The sequence below is a fragment of the Cnephaeus nilssonii genome (genome assembly GCF_951640355.1).
Source record: "Cnephaeus nilssonii genome assembly, chromosome: 16".
Taxonomy (NCBI): Eukaryota; Metazoa; Chordata; class Mammalia; order Chiroptera; family Vespertilionidae; genus Cnephaeus; species Cnephaeus nilssonii.
The window spans coordinates 21,116,710-21,132,194 of record NC_137087.1 but is presented as its reverse complement, the minus strand read 5'-3'; the positions used below and the strand labels follow the sequence as shown (position 1 = coordinate 21,132,194).

At 54.1% G+C, this 15,485-nt stretch overlaps 1 pseudogene across 1 annotated transcript; it reads right to left on the bottom strand.

Annotated features, from left to right (window-relative positions):
• Positions 1-681: 681 nt before the first annotated feature.
• On the bottom strand, positions 682-15,003 carry LOC307112529 (spliceosome-associated protein CWC15 homolog; annotated as a pseudogene). Its single transcript has 3 exons — positions 14,844-15,003; positions 3,705-3,905; positions 682-1,223 (listed from the first exon to the last, which is right to left on the bottom strand). The product of its transcript is annotated as a spliceosome-associated protein CWC15 homolog (transcript).
• Positions 15,004-15,485: the final 482 nt, after the last annotated feature.

The window sequence follows — 15,485 nt, the reverse complement described above, 5'->3', positions numbered from 1 at the left end:
CCCAGCATATCTTTCAGCCATAGGTTGGTTTCAAGTTTTTCGTGAAAAATGTGCCAGGACAGATCTTTCTGTGTGTTTTTTTTAATATCTATGTTTTATACTATTGGATAAACTGTGTACATTTCAATAACAAAGTTGGGGGTCACAGATTTGGTTTTTTATTTATCTGTGTTAATCTTCACCTGAGGATATTTTTTCCATTGCTTTGTCAGGGAGAGTTGGAGGGAAGAAGGGAGGGAGAGGAGAGAGAGAAACATCCATTGGTTGCCTCCCACACGCACCCCGACTGGGGGGCGGGGAGAAAACCCACAACCGAGGTATGCGCCCTTGACCAGGAATGAATCCAGGACCCTTTGGTGTGTGGGCTGACGCGCTAACCACTGACCACACCGGCCAGGGCAGATTTGGTTATTTAGATTAAAATATTTATTACAAGCAGATTCCTTTTCCCACATTAAAAAGAAAACATATGGCTGGAGACATTTAGAGACTGGAAACTGGATTAAACCAATTCCCAAGTCCTTATCAAACAAGGCGCCAATCAAGGAAAATATATTTTGGAACTTAACCCAAGAGAAGCCCATGCACAACTTAAATGGGGCAAAAGAGAAAAGACACACAAAATAAAGCCAGAATGATTGTTTACATCTTACTGTCTTTAACTAAGCACATAAAACTGTACTATGTCATATATTTCTTCATGAGCCTTTTGTGAAATATAGATCGCAGCATATCATTGGCAAATCTTTTGTCTTTCTTCTGGTCATGCACACCTTTCCCACAGATCTTGACAACAGCATCTTCCTCCCACCTTCTCTCAACTTTGAAGCTGACCTGGGGCTGGGACGGGCCAGTGAGATTCAGAAGGGGGTTTCCACGCAGAATGTTTTCCATGTGAATCCTTCCTTCTTCAGCTTTCTGTTCTCGGTCCTTCCTGGCCTGCTCTTCAGCTCTTTCTTTCTCAACATTTTCCAGTTCTGCAAGAACTACAGTATCATCACCATCACTCTCCTCTTCGAAGTCTCCATCTTCATCTTCCCCACCTGTTAGAGGATCACCTGCATCAAGGTCGGCAGCAGGAACCTGGTCTACCCCAGGCTGCTTTGACACTGAAGGGGAGGTTGCGTGCTCTCAGGTTAGAGGATCTCTATTCTTTCCCCTGGTAGCAGATCTCCCTCTCTCTCTCTCTCTCTCTCTCTCTCTCTCTCTCTCTCTCTCTCGGACTAATGAGAGGGCACCGTCCTCTCATGGCCACGTGCAAGTCCCAGATGGGAGGGCAGAGCCCTCCCAGCACAATTATAGCCAACAGCTATAGCTGTGAGCTTGAACCTATGGTCCGAACACGTGGCCCCACATGTCTGAGTGATGTGGGCTTGATAGAGTTCAGGTGCATATAATTGAGTAGGATCAAAACCCAAGAGAATGTTGTAAACATCTTGACCACGCCCTTACTTTGCCTCGTGGAATCTAGCTATAAAATAAAGACACAGCTTGTAGGCCGTGGCGCTGTTGCTAGCTCTCCATCGGAGAGGACAGCGTCCCACCCAGACCCAGCTTTCATTCTCTTGTCTGCTTTTCTCAATCCTTCCCTGCCCCCTCTCAGGGTCACCGAACCTGGCTGAGCTGGCGCAGCACATAAAGCGCCCAACGTGGAGCTGAGGATGCCATGGCCGTGCCGGCTCGCCACACCCACTGCCCATGGAGAGCCCCAAGAGATGTGATGTGGGTTCTTCTTGCTCAGTTCCGGCTCTGGGCCATGTCCTATCAGTGGTCCCCAAAGGCCTGTGCGTCCTCCTCTCACAGGGTCTAGTGATGTAATTGCCTGCCCGCACCCGGCAGGCCAGTGGTGATAAAGGCTTCCCACTGCTGCCCATCTCCCCTCCATAGGCAACGGGCTTACTCATTCACCCATCAACTCAGCTCCCCGAGTTGCACTGTCTCCTGCCAGAACCCTGAGCGCACATGCTGTTCCTGCTTCCAGGCTCGCCCCTTCCCTGCACAGCATTCCGGATTCCCGAAGCTGATTCCTGACTGTGCCTCTCCCATCCCAAACACCCTTGCCTCTCCTCTTCATTCAGTAGGAAGGGCTGTTTCCACCCCTCTGCAGCTCGGCCCATGTTCTCGCCTCTTCCCTCTGTTGCCTATCATCCCCAGCACAGCCAGCTGCTCCCTCTCCCCAAATCTCCACAGCTCCATGCTACCTGTCCTTCAAGGCTCAGCTAAAATGTCACCCCCATAACACTTCCCTCGTTCCAGCTGGAAGCAATCTTCTCCTCATCTCAAATCCCCGGGGATGTTATCTGTTTCTTGCTTCGTCACTTATCACTTCCCCAACGTGTACTGGAATAATTTGTGTACGAGCCCATCTTCCCTTCTGGGCCAGGCCTTGTCCGTCTTACTGACTCTGTGGCCTGGCGATTAAACATGTGTGTTCTGGAGACAGCGCCGGCTTCAAAGCCTGGCTCTGCTGCTTTTTAGCCACAGGAACTCGCTATATTATGTTACTTCTCGGCGTCTCACATTGCTCATCTGTACAGGGAGGGTGGGGGTGTGTGCTCACACCTGTCTTATAGGCTTGCTGGAGGATTACATGAGTTAGTACATAGAGAACACACTTAGAAGGGGATCTGGCACGTAGTAAGTGCTCCATAAATGTCAGGTCTTCTCTCTTCCTCATGTTGTTGTAACTAAGTAGCACACGGATAAGGATAATTAATTCCATGTGCTGTCAGAGATGCGGTGAGAGTAGGTGGGATGATGAGATAGAGCCTTAAAAACTTCCTCATCAGAATGGTTTTCCTAGGTCGGTTGTGTTAAAGAAGGTGACCATCTGCAACGCTAGTTTCATCCTCAGAGACAACGTCCAGCCCTGGCATTCAAACACTGGGCAAGCTGGTGCCCAGCGCCACTGGGGACTTGCCAGTGGCCAGATCTGGGACTTACACTCAAGCTCTCCTCCTGCAACTGTTTTTCCCCTGTGCTTGTTGAGTTGCTGAATAGTTCGAGTTTCCAAATGTCCAAGCTCCAAGAGAAGGTGACCCCCAGTGGGACTAGCCTGGAGGATGGGACCCTGCAATGGACAAGGGGCAAGGACCCATGACCTTGGGGCTCCCTGGGACTCAGTGGACCTTCTCATAACTTGGGGGTGGAATTCAAGGGTCTGGAAACCCTGCCTCACGTTTGCCTCCTGGAACCTCAGGCCGTGCTGTGGGGAGCAGTTCGCTCTCTAAGTGAACACGGGAGAGCTCTTAGCTCTGAGTGAGACCGAGCATCCAGGGAAGGGCTGACAGAGACAGGGGGAAAAATGGGTGAGAACAGGCCCGGTTGATGCAACTGGCCCGTCTGAAAACTGAAAATAGATCTGATCTGACGACATTTGGGCAACGATTGACCTTGTCACGAAGCCCAAAGTCCTTGGCTGGGGGGCAAATTAGGCAAGAACATGTCAGAAAGAGTGATCTTGTGCCTCAGCCCCCAGGAATGCAGGGTCACTCCTGTCCTGTGGAGGGAGCTTCAGGGGACAGGGGCCCCAGGGGGCCAGCAGGCGGGGCCCTGTTATAAAGCCACCTGCACTGATGCCTCACAAACCACTTGTGCTGGGCGCACTCTCACTTCTCAGCGCATGTCTCCCCCTGTCATGGCGTCCTGCGAGGCAGGGGCCGGGAGGGAGGCTGGGACGCAGGGCACGTCGGGCAGAGTGGCACGGAGGTGGGCTTGGATCTGGGGCAGCGTGGTGAGGGTTCTCCTTCGGGCGTCGTGGATGTTGGAGCCAGGTTGGCACTCTCGCCTGGCCCCTGAGATCTCTGGAAAGTCTCCGAAGCCCTCCAAGGGCCAGCTTTCCCCCTTTAAGGGGAGCATGAGTGCCTGCTCCAGCTTTTCCAGGGTTATTGGGGGCAGGTGAAAGGCTGGAGAGGGAAGTGGGAGAGTGTGGGTCTGAGCCCCTGAGAGAGGCGGGTTCAAGTCCTGCTTCTACTACCGAGCACTGTGTGTCCGTGAGAAACCGAAACACGTATTCTCATCGTCTTCATCTTTACAAAGGGGTCATCGCGAGGACCCAGCAGCGATGCCTGTGAGGGACAGCCCAGCGCCTGTAGGTGTCCGTGATTACTAGCAAGGCACAACGCCAGGCACAAGCAAAAGCTCAACTGATGTGAGCAGAATGGACAATGTCGAGAAGATTCCTTGGGAATTACAAAGGTCCACATAGAAAGGGCTGTTACCATAGACCAGGCAGGGGCCCTTTGGGGAGCATGTAGGGTTTTTCTGTGCCTGGAGGACCTTCCCCTTGCCCTCTTAGCACCTCAGGTTGGGGCTCAGCTTGGACTAGACCGCCCATGCCACTGACTTCCCCAGGAGCGGGCAGGGCCCAGCTGGGCTGTGAGTGTCTAGACAGGAGTGAACCTGTGATTCAACCTTAGGTTTCTGTCCACAATGTTAATGGTCAGGACACTAGGGCCCCTTAGGACCCTCCCACCAAGCTCCTGTTGTAGGTCAGAGCAGTGGAGGGCTTTCTCAAGGTGGGGGGGTGATATTTGTGGGAGCAGAAGTGCAGGGAATCAAGAGGAGGGCCCCTGGCTAAGGTGGGCTGGCTGTCTCTTGGTGTGCTCCCCAAGCCCTGGCTGCCAGGCTGAGCTGGTGTGAGGGAGGCACGGGTGGAGCCTGATGCATCGAGTCTCCCCGCCCTCCCTTCCCGCCCTTGCTGCTCCCCCAGAATCAATCTTTCAACATCCAAGCACCAGGGAGCCAGCTATCAAGCTTGTCTACATGGAGAGGATGGGTCATTGGGAGGAGCTAAGAGTCGTTAATGAGGCAAATATGTTAAATAATGAGTCCCAAGAACTACCCCCCACCCAAATCCATCACTACCAGGCCCCAGCTCACAGATGTGTGGTCGCATGCACACATGCATACACATGTGGATATGATATGACACAGACTTACTTTGAACAAATACTTATTAAACTTCTACAGGGCCCTGGCAGTGCAACACGGAACCCAGTTCTGTCCTCAGGGAGTGTGCAGTCCAGGGCAGACTGGGGAGAACAGACTTCATCAACGTGGTGGCCAGTGCTCTCTCATCGGTGGGCAAGGCCAGGGGACTGCAGGAGAGGGACATTTATTCTGCGTGCAGGGACCGGGAGAGCTTCAAAAGAGAGGTGCTACGTGAGCTGACGGGTGTTGGAGTATTAGTAAGAGTTCTCCAGGTGGGCAAGACAGAAATCTACGTAGACACTACCTCACCTGGTTCTTTCCCCCACTCTGCCCTGGTCGGCCTCGCTGTCCCAGGCCCATGATCCCGATACCTTGCATGTGTCTGCCACCATGAGCCACTGAAGGCCGTGATTATGTCTTTGTGCCTCTAGTTCTTGCATCATGTCTAACATGTAGAAGATTTTCAACACGTTAACACATAGGAGGCAGGGAACCACAGGTGCAAAGGCAAGAAAGGGTGGAAATGAGGGGCTGAGACATTTGTCTGGACAGCACACCGGCAGAGGCACACAGGGACCTGCGACAGGGATCACGGAGATCTGCAGCCCCAGCACCTGTCACCAACTCTCCCTATTCAAGAGCTTTGCTGAGGCGGAGGCATGAACAGCTACTGTTCACACATCCTCCCAAATGCCCATCTTCTCTCCCGCCCGGAGAAGACAAGAAGACCAGTGCCGGCACAGGAATTGCTCAAGATCAGGGACCGGCCCAGTCTCTCCACGGTCACTGCCCACAGCTTACAGCCTGCAGCCTGGCAAACACCCTGCACACCACGGTCTGGGGAGCACTTGCCAATCTGGTTCCCATTACGGTGCCAGGAAAGAAACGGAGGAGATTAGCACGGTAAAGTCAGGCCAGATGTGACCAGCTTGACAAAGGTCTCAAACAACAGAACAAGCCCCGTGGTTCTGACAGGCCTGGAGCGTCTGAAAACATCCGGGGTCCCTTGGTGTGGGGGTGGTACAGGGTCGCTGGAAGGACTCCTGCCCTCAGTGTTCCCAAAAGAATATAAAGTCACACCGTCGAATTACAAATGGCCTCACCCACGTGGGTCACAAAGAGCAGCCCAATTCTCTCAAGGAGAAACAGGCCACCAACAATAATATTCTAATTAGGGTGGTGAGGAAGATGATGCTGGCTCAATATGCTAATTAGGAAGATGAGGAAGGTAATGCTGGCCCACTCCTGGCCTCTATCAGTGTGAGGCAAGCCCAGGGGCAGGCCTGCAGAGTGGGTGAGGGCACGCCTCTGCCAGCCTGGACTAGCTGGCTCTGCCCTCGCTAGACCTGTGAGCTTTGGCGAGGATTTGGCGAAGGTCCTAAGGCCGTACGCAGCCCCAGAACAGAGCCTGGCTCAGAGTCACTGTCCAACAAGACTAAACTATCATTAGCATTCTTGCTAAAATCCTCCACACCAATCCAAGAGATGAGCAGGACATTCACCCTCATTTTGGAAATGAATAAGCCAGCGTTCAGAAAAGGTCATTAACATGTGCCATGATCACACGGCCAGAACCAGCAGAGCTGAGCCTGGAGCCCAGGCCGCGGGCCTAGGAGTCCTCCTCGCCTGTGAGCTGTGTTATATGACTTCCCAGCAGGAGACGGGGCCCCAGAGCCCCCTGACGCAGGAACGTGGTTCCAAGAGCTGGGGCCAGGCCAGGACAAGGAGAAAGAAGGCAGAATGGCTGATGGAAGTGTCAATAAAGAAATAGGCACTAGCCCAGCCAGTGTGGCTCTGTGGTTGAGCATCCACCTATAAACCAGGAAGTCACGGTTCGATTCCCGGTCAGGGCACATGCCCCGGTTGTGGGCTCCATCCCCAGTGTGGGGTGTGCAGGATGCAGACGATCAATGATTCTCTCTCATCATTGATGTTTCTCTCTCTCTCCCTCTCCCTTTCCCTCTGAAATATATATATTTTAAGAGAGAAACAGGCACTAGGACGTTAGAATATTCCAGAAGGGGGATAAAGGACCAGTGGGCACCCCTTGCCCCATCCCTTCCTCAGCTGAGACAGGCTGGCTGGGGGAGACTTGGGTGTGAGCTGAGGGCCGATGCTGACGGCTCCCCAAACAATTTCCTGTTATTTAGTAAAAGAATCCGGAGAGCTCCAACACTCCAGAAGTTTAGATTTTAAATAATAATCAGTAAAATTGGTAAAAAAGCTTTTCAGTCAAACCAACCAGAAATCCAGGCAGGTGGGTTGAGAATTTGGGAAACTCAGGCCATGCTACTTTCAGTCAAGTTTCTTCGAAACTTCTGCAAAATCAATCAGAAACGTGGTCAGTTCATCTCGAAGTCCTGGGAGTCTAGACAGAAGTTCAGGCAGGCTGCACATGTCCTGAGGTGGGGGGCTGGAATTCGGCGAGGCGGGCCCCAAACTCAGCAAGGTCAGTCCAACATCCACATCAGCCCAAAGCCATTGGCAGCGTCAGCCCCGCCCGGCCAGTTGGCACGGTGTAGGCCGACGTCGGGGTGTGGGACTGGGTCTGGGCCGGGTAGACAGAGGCAGAGCGGACTGGCTGTGTGCACAGGCAGGGGAGCCAGAGCGGAGAAGAGATGGTGCTGTCCAGGGATTTCCGGAACCGTCTGCACCAGGAGCCGGGCCGAGGAAATGCCGGGCCGAGCAGGACTGGCGTTCCCGGACAAGCCAGCCCCTGCCGTGCCTCGAGGAGACCGGAAGTGCCACTTTGCAGAATGTCACCCAGCTGCTGGGCCCGCCCGCCCTCCAGCCACCGGGCGGCCAGCCAGAGCACCCATCCCTAACGGGCAGCAGCCTGTGAGCACACGTCGCTCACCTTGTCCGCGTGCAGCCCGCCTGTCTGTTCTCCCACGCTCTTTCCCCTCTCTGGCCGGAGCCGAGCCGGCAAAGCCAAGGGCTGGCCTGGCGCCTCAGCACATGGAGGTGTAGCTGGGCTCTGACCCAGCTCCTCAAACAGGTTCCATATGGCCCTCCCGCCGCCCCGCATTCCCCTTCCCCACCTTGACTGTTTCTGAGATTAAAACCCTTTCCCGGTTGTCAGCAAACAGCCGCCGGGAGGGGCTGCCTCTCTGCTTCTGGGGACTGAGCTGGTGTGGAATACTCATCAGAGGGCTGGTGGAGGGGACCAGTTCCTGTGCTGTGGGGTGGGGGGTGCGGGGGTGGCACAGGGTGTGAGCGTGAGAGCGCGCTGTCTGCCCCTCAGCCTCTGGAGCAGTTCCCAGGGTCTGGCCTTGGCATCGGAACCCCAAAACTCAAGGTGGGAATGTGCATCGAATCTGGGTCACTTGGATTCTCTTCTGGACCCAGAATTCCTTCTGCAGTGAAGAGGGATGTGATGAAAGCAAAGGGACCGTTGAGATGGGATGGGGGCAAGGGTGGGGGGAGGGAGGCTAATCCACATAAGGGAGTGCAGTGACACATGGACCCCCATCAGCCAGGGAGAGGTGGGATGTGGGACGTGGGACTGGAGTGGTCCCGGCGTCCATCCTGGCGGAGCCTGGGACTCGCCCTTTGGTTGTGGGCCTGTGGGGAAGTCTTGGGGTCCTGGGACTGGAACATCGGGGTGGGCGGGAGTCGGGGTGCTCCCGGAGCTTCAGAATGAAGTATGACCTGGGATTGAAGTATTTTAATAATTTAACAGCCAGCCGTGTAGTCACCGTGGTCCCAGCTGAACCTTCGCCTTGGACTGGAGCCCGTCTCAGCTTGGGCTCTGTCTTCGTCCCTGGAAAGGCTTCTGTTGACTGTGAAATCTGAAGATATACACACACACGTGGGTGCGCACGTGTGTGTGCATGTGTGACCTCTCTGGACACCCAGCAGTTTTTGGTGCCCAGGACATACACAAGCACGTGCCCACCCTGGCGCACGGCCTGCTCCTGCCCCCGGTCCGGCCCCACCAGGTCCAGCCCAGAGGCATAGCTGATCCCTGTCTGAGCCCCTGGCTGAAGCATGTCCTGGGGCTTCTGAGTTCTCATCCCCCCGATCCTGTCAGACCCAGGCCCAGGATCTGGCCTCCCATCTGAATGGTCTCCTCACACCTGTCCTCCCACCCCAACCAGCCGCACCCTCGGCCTGGCTCTGGGAGCCCATCCCACCCCCTGGAGAGATCAGAGCGGGCTCCGGTCTGCCTGCAGCGATGACATCTGGCCGGAGCAGGTGGTGATTTAGAATCTCAGCCCTGCAAGGGCCTCTGGGCTCCGTCCTGGCGGCCTCAGTTTTCACATGGAAACTGAGAGGGGAAGGGACACCGAGCTGGGGCTGAGCTGGGCTTAGAACTCAGGGCTCCACAGCCCCTGGAATTGCCCCAGCAGCATCCTCACGGGCAGAGGGAGAGAGTGGAGAGTCGAGCCGGAGCGTCCCTTCTCCAGGACAAGCTGTGTCAAAGTCCTTGGAGGTGGAAGGCTAACGGCCTGTGGCCCTGCTCTCACCCACATCTCTGTCCCTTCTGAATCCATGGGGGATGCCGGGCATCTTGCTGCCTCAGGGAGACCCACAAGAGGATGCAGGACAATTTCAGGGCATGATGGGAGCATGGTCTGTGGAACATTCTGGAACACTGGTGCAGGGAGGGTCCTGGATAGAGGAGGCCAAGTACCCTCAACCCCACTTTTCTGTCCTATGACTTATTCCCTTCCTGCCACCCTCTCCTTAGCCATTAAAGCTGCTGCTATTACAGGGACAGAATGTGAGCTTATTTTGTTTCTTCTTTTGGGGTGCTGTTTGGAAGTCTGGGCTGACCAGTCGTGTCTCCAGCCAGCCCCTGAGCCTTTGAGTGTGCATGTAGGGGGCTGTGCATCTGGCCCAACTCCCCGCTGCCTGCCCCTGTCCAGCCCACTCTCCCTTACCCAGCATCGGGAAGGCCTTTCCAACAGTCCACACCCAGATGTCCAGGCATAGTCACGGGGGGCAAGTTTGAGCCCCCCCCCCCACCCCCCACCAGCTCTCATTCCATCTTCTTGCAACTGGGCCCTGCTCACCTACTTCTCCTCCTAAGATGCCATTCCAGGGACATCCCCTCCTTCCAGTCCCGCTCAAACCCTGCTGGGGGCTTTGGCCATCCCTCCGACCTTCACTGACCTTCACGCCGTTTCCCACTGCATTGCATTCCTCTGCTGGAGCATAACCCCGGAGTCCCAGTGAATGAGGGGATGCACTTGTTTGGGGCGGTATTTTCTTCTGGGAGTTCACTCTGTGCTCTGCATTCAAACACTGAGCCTCTGTGACTAGGAAGAGGAGTGGGACGGATGGCGAGCGGAAGCAAGGAGCCGCCTGGCTTGGGACCCCACCGCCCAGGACTTTAGAAGTTGATGTTGCGACAGCCCCTCACGGGCTGCAGCCCAGTGCGGATTTCACTGCACCTCCCGGCAGCTCTAGGAGGGAGGCAGGCGGGGAACTGAGCTCATTTTACAGCGAAGAACTGAGCTCAGGGCTTGACCTCAGCTACATTGAGGATGGGGAGGAATTGGAACCCAAAAGCAGGTCCCTTCCCCATCCCCCAAATTTGTCTGAAGATGAGAATCATCCGATGTGTTTGCTGATTCCTGGGTTCTAATTCAAACCTCTGAATCCGAATTTCAGAGGAGAGAGGGCAAGTCTCCTGCCTCTTCTGACAGCGATCTGCAGAATTTATTTGAAGGCTTAACCCTTTTATTCCAAAAGTCTTTATTCTGGAGAGAAAACCAATGGAACAGATTAGATCAGAGGGATTGGAGGTGACCCCCTGCTTCCCTGAGGGAGTTCCACAGAGCCCCCCGGTGCCTCTGGGCCCGACTTCAAAACCGGGAACCACACTCTCAGGCAAACTCCAGGCCTGCCACTTACCAACTGTGGCCCCAGAATACGACTTAACTGCTCGGTGCCTCAGTTTCCTCCTCTGTACAATGGGAACAGTAATGTTATCTGCCTCCCGAATCATTGTGAGGATCCAATGGGCAGATGTCTGTTAAGCAAAGAGAACAATGCCCGGCACAGAAATGCTAAATAAAGGAATGTCATTCGCTGACATCCAAAGTGAGAGAGCTGATCGTGTTACTTACCTCCCTGTCTTGGCTGATGATTTTATGAGGCCTGTACCCTGCATAGCTAATTTAAATGGTTGCCTTGGTTAAAGGAATGATTAAATGACAGCATCTTAATAAACCAGAAAGAAAAGCAGTCAAAGCAATTGGTAGATTTAATTAAACTGTTCGGAGTGCTTTTAAAAACACTGATTAGGTTATGGTGGATGCTGCTGTTTTGCATGGGGTGACCAGCCACCTCTGTGCACATGGGTAGCCTGGGAGGCGGCGGGTGTGTGTGTGAGCAGATATGCTCCAGCCACCCCTGGCCTTGCCCCAGGCTTCCGGGAGAAGTTTGCATGAAAGCAGACAGACGTCAGACGGAGGACTCGCCGCCAGTGTGTCCCTGATTGCTCAGGTGCCCTCAGAGTTGCCAGCGGGTCAGATCCTGGAAATCTTGAGTGGTTTCCCAGATGGGACCTTTGAGCTCTGCTAATTCATTCCACCCTGTTTCCTCTGGGGGAGCTCACAAAGGGATTATTTACTTCCCTCCCCTGTTCCCCCATCGGGATCTTTTTAGAGGGGGCAGCTCTGTCTGCTTGGGGCAGGAAAGGGCGTGGGGAGGACAAGAATAACCACTTCTTATGGTGACCGATGATGACTTGACTTTGGGTGGTGGGCACCTTAAACCTATGTGATCCTATGAACCAATGCCACCTCAATAAATGTAAAAAAATAAAATAAAAAGCCATTCCTTTCCAGGCTCAGCTGTCTTCTCTGAGGACCCTCAGAGTGTGTGGGCCACACCCAGGGCAGTTCCAGGAGAGAGGCTGCTGGCTGTCGAGGAGACCCTGGGGTTGTCTGGAGCCAGGACCTCTCTGGAGAGGGGCAGCGGGAACTTAGGACAAATCACACTTGCACCCACATGGATTGGTTAGGCTGATCATAAAAGGGCAGCCTGAGGGGTGGGAAAGGATCCCAGACAGGAAGCGAGAGAGCTGATAATGTTGCTTACCTCCCTGGTCAGTGGCTTCCATAAGGTCCCCAAACCTCCCTGTACCCCTGTCCTGGTTGACCCCGGCTGCATGTGCCAACCTCAATTTGTGATGGTCCCTCATGCCCCAAGCTCAACTAAAGGCTGCTCCCTCTGCCCCAGGACCTTTGCACATGCTATCCATTATTGTTTCCTCAGCTCTTTACCTGTGCAACGCCTCCTCCAGTGTAAAGCCTCCTTCTGAACATCACTGTTCCCGGGAAGTCTTCCTTGAAGTTGTGCACACCTCCCCCGCCCCCAGCATCTTGCCAGGTTAGGTTAAGATATTTGCTCTGCCCCCTTATTACATGCACTCAAGCTCTTTAGATTTCTCCTTCAGGGCGCTCGGCACCGTTGTAAACAATGCTTCCCCCAGTGCACACCTGCTGGGACTCAGCTGCCAGTGACTCACACTGCATCCCTCACTGCAGCCTGCCTGGTCTCAGTCACACTCCTTCCATGGGGGCCCCACACAGACAGTGGCTGGCGAATGCAAACACCTGGCCCCTTGCCTCAATTTGAGACGAGTCTGAAGGGCCAGCTCAGCCCTGGAGTGCCCTGCAGGATGGCCAGGGACTAACCTACAACCACACTGCAGGCCAGCTCCTTCCTTGCAGGCCACTTGTCCCCCCCTTATCCACCATTTTGCTTTCCATGGTTTCCATTAGCCACGATCAACCAGTGCCTGAAAATATTAAATGGAAAATTCCAGAAATAAACAAGGTATAGGTTTTAAATTGTAAGCTATTCTGAGTGGTGTGAGGAAATCTTGTGCAGTCTGACTCCATTCACTTGGGACGGGAATCATTCCTTTGTCCATCATATCCACACTGAATATGCTATTTGCCCTTTAGTAACCCTCTCAGTTATCAGATCTGTTATCAGAGAGAGAGAGAGAGAGAGAGAGAGAGAGAGAGAGAGAGGATATTCACATAACTTTTATTACAGTGTCTTGTTATAATTATTCTATTTTATTATTGGTTATTGCTATTAATCTCTTACTGTGCCTAATTTATGAATTAGACGTTATCATAGGTATGTGTCTATAGGAAAAATCCTAGTATACGTAGGGTTAGACACTACCCTGGCTTCAGGCACCCACTGGGGTCTTGGGACGTATCCCTGCAGGTAGGGGGCGCTGCCACATCTCCTGCGCGCACTCCGTTCATCCTTCTGCACACAGCCTCTGCTCCCGTGTTTCCAGCGAGCCCGTCGGAGACACCCAGCTTACCTGCTTCTCTCAGAGGCCTCTCCTTTTTTTCTTGTCAAAATGTCTCTCAGGAAAGACACTGCTAAGCTCATTCGCATGGAGGTCCCGATGGTAGACAGCAGCTCGATGGGCTTCTGGTCCAAGAGTCATCTGATATTAAAGAGTCTTACGTCGAAAGGTAGATGAGCCTTTAGGGATCAGCAAAGTGGGCGACGGGGAAAGATGGGGGCGTTTCTGGCTTAGTGAATCAGGGGCACACCGTGCCAGCAGCCTAGAGGAAGGCAGCGGCATCTTAAGGCCCCACAGACGATGGGGGTGGGGCTGGTACTTGTCAGAACCACAGAGATGCCCCATCTCGGGGTCTCCGAGAGCGAAGAACAGGGTGTGGAAGGAGGGGCCTGGTTGGCTGTGCCACTACTGCCCTTTGGAGCCGAGCTTCTTCAGCTGTAGAGCGATGGGTCCCACTGTAGAGCGATGGGTCCCAGCAGCCACTGGACATGCACGTGCAGCTGAGCTCAGCCGGGAGCAGGTGCCACATGGGTTTAACACCAGAAAGCTGAAGCCAGCGCCCTCCCACAGAGGGCCCCAAGCTTCCTCCTCCACGCATCCTGAGGGTCAGTCGTGCTTACGGTGCCCCTGGGCCGAAAGGAATGCCAACGAGGTCCTCGGGGTGAGTGACTCGGTCTAAAAAGCACACAGCTTACCTTGCAGCCACCTGAAAAAGTGCACAAAAATTGAAGGAGAAAACCATTTCCATTGCATTTTGGCATAAGCAGTTACTCACTCCTGGGAGGTGTGGGCACTGTGCGACGGCTCAGCCCTTGGCATCACGTTGGACACTGTCACACATTTCCTGTCCATGCACCTTCTGAGAGAAGCAGGTAAGCTGGGTGTCTCCGACGGGCTCGCTGGAAACACGGGAGCAGAGGCTGTGTGCAGAAGGATGAACGGAGTGTGCGCAGGTTGTTTGCGTTTATCACCTTAACCACCCACAGAAGGACTGTCTCTAAGATGTGACATCGCTGAGAGGAATGTCACATGACCTCATGGCGTGGACTTAGAGCTAGCAGTTTGCAGAGCACCCGACAGATGTCACTGTGCTGCCCTCAAAACTGTGGCATCCCCACAGCGCCTCTGTGGACCTGTCCGGTGGCCTCGGCGCTCTGTTTGGAAGCTACGGCTTCGTGTTAACCACGGTCATCCCCAGCAAGTGGAATCTGGGAGAATGCTTCTTTCTTCATGCTCTTTCCAAATCTCTTTAATAATGAGCTTATAATGCTTAAAAGAGAGCAGAACCAGACAGAGGGATGGTTGCACATCATGAATGTACTCAGTGTTACTAATGGCAACTGTTATGTCATGTGCATCTCACCACCAGAAAAATCCCTACACAATGAGATGTCAGAGGGAGAAAGAATTGTATGTTTAAAATCCCAAAGCTCAGAGGGAAGCTGGATGAGATGATGAAAGGGAAGAATCTGGAAGCTGGGAAGCTGGGAGGCATCACGGCAGCCAAGGTTCCCAACCACTCACACTGCCCCCCGACCTGCTGCCCGCCTCCCAGGGAAATTCCCTGCACAGAGACAGCCACCACTCCCCCGTCCCAGCTTCCTGGGAGGAAAGCCTTCACCATCCCGCGGGCTGGCTGCCTTGTTGGCAGAGACGGGAAAAACAGGCTCCAGGGATCCCCAGAAGGTAGCGCTCAGGCAGGCTTCTTTGGGGCTGAGCAGCCAGCAGAGGCAGCAGGAGGCCAGCAGCTGGTTGTAAATCTCCTGCTCCTCTGTGGCCATGGTTACTCTCGATCATAATGTCCTTTCTGTCACATGGACTGTGGCCCCCGCTCTAGCCGCACAGGTAAATGCACAGAGAGAAAGACGGGGCTGTGCTTGTGCGTGGTCCTGTGTGTGCCCACCCGCCCCTCTGAGAAAGCCGGTGACTGAGCCGCGCCCTCCTTACTGGACCTCCTGTGCTAGGCTGCTGTACACATGAAGAAATGGCCGCACAGAGGGCCTCTGGGATGCTCAGGGTGGGCCAGCCTATGGCCCTGACCGCGTGCTGGAAGCCCAGGCGGAGGAGATGCAGAGAGAGATTACAATCCTAGCCCAGGCCACCTCTTCCTGCATCTGCTTCCTTCCCTCTGGGACAGTCCCTGCACCCTTTCCTCTCTCTCTCTTCCTCTTCTTATAAGACCATCAGTCCTACTGGATCGGGGTCCCATCCTTGTGAGCTCATTTAATCTTAATTACCCTCAGAGCCCTATCTCTAAAGACAG